The following is an 8,244-nucleotide window of genomic DNA, read 5'->3' as shown; positions in this document are numbered from 1 at the left end:
TCCTCTCCTCTCCTCTCCTCTCTCCCTCCTCCTCCTCCCTCCTCCTCTCCTCTCCTCTCCTCTCCTCTCCTCTCCTCTCCTCTCCTCTCCTCTCCTCTCCTCTCCTCTCCTCTCCTCTCCTCTCCTCTCCTCTCCTCTCCTCTCCTCTCCTCTCCTCTCCTCTCCTCTCTCCCCCCTCCTCTCCCCCTCTCTCTCTCCCTCCTCCTCTCCTCTCCTCTCTCCCCGCTCCTCTCTCCCTCCCTTCCCCCCCTCACTCCCCCTCCTATCTACCTCCCTCCTCCTCTCCTCTCTCCCTGCTCCTCCCCCCCTCTCCTCTCCCCCGCTCTCCCCCTCTCCTCTCCTCTCCCCCCTCCCCCCTCCTCTCCTCTCCTTATATTTCGAGTTCCGATGGGATGAGAAAGCTGCGGGGAAAAAAGCCTACTCTTCAAGAATCTATGCGTATATATCCATAATTTATGTCTAGATGACAGTGTAATGTTGATATACTGATCTGCACCCTCTCTTCCTTCCTCAACGGATGGAGGGGGCACATAGGAGGAAAACTTGGGTGTGGCTTCAGTTCTTCAACTCAAGAAAAACGCTTTGTCTTCTGATCATTTGAAGACTTGCAGCTTTCCTAAACACTAATTCCTGGTAAGCCTACTAATCATACAGGGGTGGTAATTGTATAATGTTAGTATAAAGTGCCCATTTGTTGTTAACCTAAAGCCTGGTTTCTTTGGCTAATGTATTTTATCAGTATAACGATGCAAATATTTTTATTTGTACAAAGGAATGTCAATTTGAATGTAGTGCACAGTGTGAGTGTTCTAGGTCGTCACACAATGTAGGGAAATCATATTACCAGACCTGGGTCAAAAATGTTTTCTGAATTTCAATTAGGCTACTTTTTATTGGCATTTGCAAATACTTCAAATATGTGTTTGTGCTAGTATTTGAAAGGCTGCATGTTCAATGATTTGTATTTAAATGTCTGGGTAGTAATTGGAAACTCACCATTATTTACACATTTCTATCAGCATTAGCAATAACTACTCCTACATACTTTATGCTAAAAATACAATTTAAACATTATCATGTACTTCTTCAAGCTATAGTTTTTCTTTTTGATATTTTTGATACTAAATGGCGGCCAGTCAGTGTTATGTTTGGAAGGATTGCTGCACATTTATTCCTAATAATACTGCTGTCACGCCCTGGCTCTGGGGACACTGTTATGTTGAGCCAGGGTGTGTAATTCTATGTTTGTATTTCTATGTTGGCCTGAGTGACTCCCAATCAGAGGCAACGAGTGTCAGCTGGTTGTCTCTGATTGGGAGCCATATTTAACTGTCTGTCTTTCACTTTGTGTTTGTGGTTTCTTGTTCTTATTTGGTTTGTGTTACACCGTAGACATCACGTTATCGTCTGTTGTTTTGATCGTGTGATCATTCATTAATAAATATGTTCACCTTCAACGCTGCGCATTGGTCTCTCCCTGACGATCGTGACAGAAGAAACCACCAAAACTGGACCAAGCAGCCTAGTGAGGAGCAGAGTGGGTGGACTTGGCAACAGTGGAGGAAGAGCTTCGACTGGGTCAAGCCGAATGAGGAGCTGAATGGCGGAGATTGGAAGCAGAAGAGCGAGAGTTGGGCGAGAATTATCGAGGCCTGGCCCACGGGGAAGAGAGACTCCCAGAAAATTTTTAGGGGGGGGGCTCACGACGTCGGACAAGCAGGAGGCCGCGATAGAGTGGCCCAGCGGGTTGCCAGAGGAGGCCGCCAGGTTACGGGGGCCACTGGTCGAAGAGGGGATGGAGGATGTAGAGGCACGGCGAGAGGTACTGGCGTGTGTTGCCAGTCCGGTCCGGCCCGTTCCAGATCCCGGTGTAGGGCCAGTGGTGTGTGTCCCCAGTACGGTCCGGTCTGTTCCTGCTCCCCGCACCAAGTCAGTGGTGCGCGTCGTCAGCCCGGCTCGGCCCATTCCTGCTCCCCGCACCAAGTCTGTGGTGCGTTTCGTCAGCCCTGTCCGGCCCGTTCCTGCTCTCCGCACCAAGTCGGTGGTGCGCGTCGCCAGCCCAGTCCGGCCCATTCCTGCTCCCCGCACCAAGTCTACGGTGCGTGTCGCCAGCTCGGCCCGGCCTGCTCCCCGCACCAAGTCAGTGGTGCGTTTCGTCAGCCCTGTCCGGCCCGCTCCTGCTCCCCACACCAAGCCAGTGGTGTGCGTCGTCAGTCCAGCACGGCCCGTGCCTGTTCCCCACACCAAGCCAGTGGTGTGCGTCGTCGGTCCGGCACGGCCCGTGCCTGTTCCACTGGTGCCTGGTCCGGCACCGGTCAGATGCGTTACGCCGGTGTACACAACACTCGACAAAAACAACAAACAAACGATACGTGAAGTCCTAGGTTATACAAAACAAACCTTAACGGAACAAGATCCCACAACTAATTAGTGCCAATCGGCTACCTAAGTATGGTTCCCAATCAGAGACAACGAGCTACAGCCGTCTCTGATTGGGAACCACCCTGGCCAACATAGATATACAAGAACTAGAACCGAACATAGAAAACTAAACATAGAACATCCACACCCTGGCTCAACATTTAAGAGTCCCCAGAGCCAGGGCGTGACAGTACCCCCCCCCCAAAGGCGCGGACTGCGACCGCGCCAACCAAACACAACAGGGGAGGGGCCGGGTGGGCATTCCACCTTGGAGGCGGATCCGGCTCCGGGCGTGACCACCACTCTTTCGCTACCCCCCCGTAGCGCCCCTGGTCTGGACTGGAGCCGCTGGCCGGAGCTGGACTGGACACCGGTGGAGCGGATTTCTCTGGCTCCGGAGTGGATCCGCTGACTGGAGTTGGACCGGAGCCCGGTGGAGCGGATTGCTCTGGCTCCGGAGTGGAGCAGCTGACCGGTGCCGGACCAGGCACCGGTGGAACAGGCACGGGCCGTGCCGGACTGGACACACGCACCACTGGCTTGGTGCGGGGAGCAGGAACGGGCCGGACTGGGCTGTCGACGCGCACCACTGGCTTGGTGCGGGGAGCAGGAACGGGCCGGACCGGGCTGACGACACGCACCACTGGCTTGGTGCGGGGAGCAGGAACGGGCCGTACCGGGCTGACGACGCGCACCACTGGCTTGGTGCGAGGGACAGGAACAGGCCGGACCGGGCTGGGAACACGCACCATTGGCTTGGTGAGGGGAGCAGGAACAGGCTGGGCTGGACTGGGACCACGCACCACTGGCTTGGTGCGGGGAGAAGGCACAGGCCGGGCTGGACTGGGAACACGCAACACTGGTTTGCTGCGGGGAGCCGGAATGGGCCGGGCCGGACTGTGGAGGCAGACTGGAGGTCTGGAGCGGAGAGCTGACACAACCCGTCCTGGCTGAATGCCTATTTCCACACAATATGTGTGAGGCATCAGCACAGGACGTACAGGGCTGTGCACTCGTACTGGTGCTATAGCACGTGGCACTGGCGCAGGATGTACGGGACCGAGGAGGCGTACCGGAGGCCACGAGCATTGAGCCGGCACACCCCGTCCTGGCTGCATTCACCGGACGTACAGGACTGTGCCGGAACACTCGCGGCACAGTACGTGGCTCCGCATAACACGGAGCCTGCCCAGTCTCACGCTTCCTAGCCTGAGTACGGGGAGTTGGCTCTGCTCTAACTCTAGGCTCCGCCAACCACCCTTTTAGCCCCCCCAATTTTTTTTCTTGGGGCTGTCTCTCAGGCTTCCTCCTCGGCCGGTACCCTCTGCGTTGCCGCTGCTCCTCTCTGTAGCGCGCCTCCACATTCTCCTCCCAAGGACGGCGATCCATTCCGGCCTGAATCTCCTCCCAAGTCCAGGATCCCTTCCCGTCCAGGATCTCCTCCCAAGTCCAGGCTGTCTGTTCCTGGACACGCTGCTTGGTCCTCTTTTGGTGGGATCTTCTGTCACGATCGTTCACGGAAGATACGGACCAAGGCGCAGCGTGATAAGCGTACATTTTTTATTGTACTTAACACACGATCAAAAACAACAAACAAACGATACGTGAAGTCCTAGGTTATACAAACACAAACCTTAATGTGACAGAAGATCCCACCATTACAGGATCAAGCAGCGTGCCCGGGAGGAGAAGCTGGCGATGTCGCAGGTGGGCACATGTTGGTCTTGGGAGGACATATTCACGGGCAGAGGGCCATGGGCAAGAGTAAATGCCCAGGCAGGAGAGGAGAAACGACGACGGACACGCGAGAGGCAACCCCAAGTAATTTTTTTGAGGGGGCACACGGCGTGGACGACGGGGCTGCTAGAGGCAGCTACAGGGCGAGTTTGCGGACTAGGAGAGGAGGCCACCAGGTAACGGGGGCCATTGGTCATGAGGGGGAAGGAGAGTGTAGAGGCTCGGCGAGAGGTACTGGGGTGTGTTACCAGTCCGGTCCGGCCCGTTCCTGATCCCCGCACAAGCCCAGTGGTGTGTGTTCCCAGTATGGTCCGGCCTGTTCCTGTCCCTCGCACCAAGCCTGTGGTGCGCGTCGCCAGCCCGGTCCGGCCTGTTCCTGCTCCCCGCACCAAGCCTGTGATGCGCGTCGTCAGCCCAGTCCGGCCTGTTCCTGCTCCCTGCACCAAGCCTGTGGTGCGCATCGCCAGCCCGGTCCGGCCTGTTCCTGCCCCTCGCACCAAGACAGTGGTGCGCGTCGCCAGCCCGGTCCGGCCTGTTCCTGCTCCCCGCACCAAGCCTGTGGTGCGCGTCGCCAGCCCGGTCCGGCCTGTTCCTGCTCCCCGCACCAAGCCAGTGGTGCGCGTCGCCAGCCCGATCCGGCCTGTACCTGCTCCCCGCACCAAGCCAGTGGTGCGCGTCGCCAGCCCGGTCCGGCCTGTTCCTGCCCCTCGCACCAAGCCAGTGGTGCGCGTCGCCAGCCCGGTCCGGCCTGTTCCTGCCCCTCGCACCAAGCCAGTGGTGTGCGTCGCCAGCCCGGTCCGGCCTGTTCCTGCCCCTCGCACCAAGCCAGTGGTGCGCGTCGCCAGTCCGGTCCGGCCCGTTCCTGCTCCCCGCACCAAGCCAGTGGTGCGCGTCGTCAGCCCGGTCCGTCCCGTTCCTGCTCCCCGCACCAAGCCAGTGGTGCGCGTGTCCAGTCCGGCACGGCCCGTGCCTGTTCCACCGGTGCCTGGTCCGGCACCGGTCAGCTGCTCCACTCCGGAGCCAGAGCAATCCGCTCCACCGGGGTCCGGTCCAACTCCAGTCAGCGGATCCACTCCGGAGCCAGAGCAATCCGCTCCACCGGTGTCCAGTCCAGCTCCGGCCAGCGGCTCCAGTCTGGAGCCTGTACGGTTTGATCCACCGTCGTCGGGTCCAGCTCCAGTCAGCGGTGCCAGACCAGACCAGGAGCGCAACGGGGAGGTGGAGAGAAAGTGGTGGTCACGCCCGGAGCCAGATCCGCCTCCGAGGCGGAATTCCCACCCGGCCCCTACCCTGTTGTGTTTGTGTGGCGCGGTCGCAGTCCGCGCCTTTGGGGGGGGGGGGGGGGTACTGTCACGCCCTGGCTCTGGGGACTCTTAAATATTGAGCTAGGGTGTGTAGTTTCTATGTTTATTCTAGATCGTGTATTTCTATGTTGGCCGGTTGGTTCCCAATCAGAGGCAGCTGTGGCTCGTTGTCTCTGATTGGGAACCATACTTAGGCAGCCTGTTTTCACCAGTTAGTTGTGGGATCTTGTTCCGTTAAGGTTTGTGTTTGTATAACCTAGGACTTCACGTATCGTTTGTTTGTTGTTTTTGATTGTGTGTTAAGTACAATAAAAAATGTACGCTTATCACGCTGCGCCTTGGTCCGTATCTTCCGTGAACGATCGTGACAGCATGTTTATTCCTAATAATACTGGCCCAGGAGGAACATTCTCTGAGGCAATGATCAAGCTTAAAGGATTGAGACAGGAAGTAAAGAACAATGCTGGGCAGGATGCACATGCCTGGGATTGGTTGGACTTAACTTTTGGAAAATGGGGAGCAATGTTCACTAAAATGGCAATGATGATAGCTATAGCACTGGTAGTAATGGGAATAGTATTTTGCTGTGTGTTGCCATTGCTGAAATCCCTGTTGATCAAAACAACGGTAAAACAAATGACTGTGAGGAGAACGGCTATAAGGACCAAAACCGAATGGGACATGAAATTGACAGAGGTGATCCAAGTTCCAAGGAAACCAGGACATTATATTAATTCTAACAGGAAGCCTTGCAACGACAAAGGAGGACCACTTGACTGTACTTATGGAAACCCAGAATGTGTATATGGGGTAGTGGCAGGAGGAAGATGGAAGTGAAGACAAATATAAAAATCTGTGAAAATATTATTTAAAAATAGAAATAGAAATACATATTGGAATTTGACCCAGGTCTGCATATACAGTGAGGGAAAAAAAAGTATTTGATCCCCTGCTGATTTTGTACGTTTGCCCACTGACAAAGACATGATCAGTCTATAATTTTAATGGTAGGTTTATTTGAACAGTGAGAGACAGAATAACAACAAAAAAATCCAGAAAAACGTATGTCAAAAATGTTATAAATTGATTTGCATTTTAATGAGGGAAATAAGTATTTGACCCCCTCTCAATCAGAAAGATTTCTGGCTCCCAGGTGTCTTTTATACAGGTAACGAGCTGAGATTAGGAGCACACTCTTAAAGGGAGTGCTCCTAATCTCAGTTTGTTACCTGTATAAAAGACACCTGTCCACAGAAGCAATCAATCAATCAGATTCCAAACTCTCCACCATGGCCAAGACCAAAGAGCTCTCCAAGGATGTCAGGGACAAGATTGTAGACCTACACAAGGCTGGAATGGGCTACAAGACCATCGACAAGCAGCTTGGTGAGAAGGTGACAACAGTTGGTGCGATTATTCGCAAATGGAAGAACCACAAAAGACCTGTCAATCTCCCTCGGCCTGGGGCTCCATGCAAGATCTCACCTCGTGGAGTTGCAATGATCATGAGAACGGTGAGGAATCAGCCCAGAACTACACAGGAGGATCTTGTCAATGATCTCAAGGCAGCTGGGACCATAGTCACCAAGAAAACAATTGGTAACACACTACGCCGTGAAGGACTGAAATCCTGCAGCACCCGCAAGGTCCCCCTGCTCAAGAAGGCACATATACAGGCCCGTCTGAAGTTTGCCAATGAACATCTGAATGATTCAGAGGAGAACTGGGTGAAAGTGTTGTGGTCAGATGAGACCAAAATCGAGCTCTTTGCCATCAACTCAACTCGTCGTGTTTGGAGGAGGAGGAATGCTGCCAAGAACATGGAGGTGGAAACATTATGCTTTGGGGGTGTTTTTCTGCTAAGGGGACAGGACAACTTCACCGCATCAAAGGGACGATGGACGGGGCCATGTACTGGCAAATCTTGGGTGAGAACCTCCTTTCCTCAGCCAGGGCATTGAAAATTGGTCGTGGATGGGTATTCCAGCATGACAATGACCCAAAACACACGGCCAAGGCAACAAAGGAGTGGCTCAAGAAGAAGCACATTAAGGTCCTGGAGTGGCCTAGCCAGTCTCCAGACCTTAATCCCATAGACATTTTGTGAAGGGAGCTGAAGGTTCGAGTTGCCAAACGTCAGCCTCGAAACCTTAATGACTTGGAGAAGATCTGCAAAGAGGACAAAATCCCTCCTGAGATGTGTGCAAACCTGGTGGCCAACTACAAGAAACGTCTGACCTCTGTGATTGCCAACAAGGGTTTTGCCACCAAGTACGAAGTCATGTTTTGCAGAGGGGTCAAATACTTATTTCCCCCAAAGCATGATGTTTCCACCTCCATGTTTGACGGTGGGGATGGTGTTCTTGGGGTCATAGGCAGCATTCCTCCTCCTCCAAACACGGCAGGAAGTGTGCAAAGCTGTCATCAAGGCAAAGGGTGGCTACTTTGAAGAATTTCAAATATAAAATATATTTTGATTTGTTTAACACTTTTTTGGTTACTACATGATTCCATATGTGTTATTTCATAGTTTTGATGTCCTCACTATTATTCTACAATGTAAAACCAAAACCAAACACTGCATTCCACAGTAAGAACATCATACCAAAGGTCAAGCATGGTGGTGGTGGTGTAATGGTTTGGGGATGCTTTGCTGCCTCAGGACCTGGACGACTTGCCTTAATAGAAGGAACCATGAATTCTGCTCTGTATCAGAGAATTCTACAGGAGAATGTCAGACTATCCGTCTGTGAGCTGAAGCTGAAGTGCAGCTGGGTCATGC

This window comes from Coregonus lavaretus, assembly GCF_964263955.1.
Source record: "Coregonus lavaretus genome assembly, chromosome: 13".
Classification (NCBI taxonomy): domain Eukaryota; kingdom Metazoa; phylum Chordata; class Actinopteri; order Salmoniformes; family Salmonidae; genus Coregonus; species Coregonus lavaretus.
The sequence above is the reverse complement of the archived record's forward strand: the minus strand, read 5'-3'. Positions refer to the sequence as shown.